Consider the following 876-nt stretch of genomic DNA (forward strand, 5'->3'; position numbering starts at 1 on the left):
ATCACATAATCATCACATTCATCAAGTTCTTGAGTGCGAATGAATATCTTAGAACAAGAATAAGCTGAATTGAATGGAAAATAGTAGTAATTGCATATACTCGAGGTACAGCAGAGCTCCACACCTTAATCTATGGTGTGTAGAAACTCTACCGTTGAAAATACATAAGAACAAGGTATAGGCATGACCGAGAGGCCAGCCCCTATGATCTAAGAACTAGACGTCCAAAGATGAAAATACAATCGCAAAAGGTCCTATTTATAGAGAACTAGTAGCTTAGGGTTTACAAAAATGAGTAAATGACGTAAAAATCCACTTCCGGGCTCACTTGGTGTGTGCTTGGGCTGAGCATTGAAGCTTTCATGTGTAGAGACTTTTCTTGGAGTTAAACGCCAACTTTTGTGCCAGTTTGGGCGTTTAACTCCCACTTTTGTGCCAGTTCCGGCGTTTAACGCCGGGAATTCTGAAGCTGGCCTGGAACGCATGTTTGGGCCATCAAATCTCGGGCAAAGTATAAACTATTATATATTGCTGAAAAGCCCTGAATGTCTACTTTCCAACGCAATTAAGAGCGCACCAATTAGGCTTCTGTAGCTCCAGAAAATCTACTTCGAGTGCAGGGAGGTCAGAATCCAACAGCATCTGCAGTCCTTTTTCAGCCTCTGGATCAGATTTTTGCTCAGGTCCCTCAATTTCAGCCAGAAAATACTTGAAATCACAGAAAAACACACAAACTCATAGTAAAGTCCAGAAAAGTGAATTTTAAATAAAAACTAATAAAAATATAATAAAAACTAACTAAAACATACTAAAAGCATACTAAAAACAATGCCAAAAAGCGTATAAATTATCCGCTCATCACTGCCTAACACCAAA

The sequence above is a fragment of the Arachis duranensis genome, chromosome 1 (assembly GCF_000817695.3).
Source record: "Arachis duranensis cultivar V14167 chromosome 1, aradu.V14167.gnm2.J7QH, whole genome shotgun sequence".
Lineage (NCBI taxonomy): Eukaryota > Viridiplantae > Streptophyta > Magnoliopsida > Fabales > Fabaceae > Arachis > Arachis duranensis.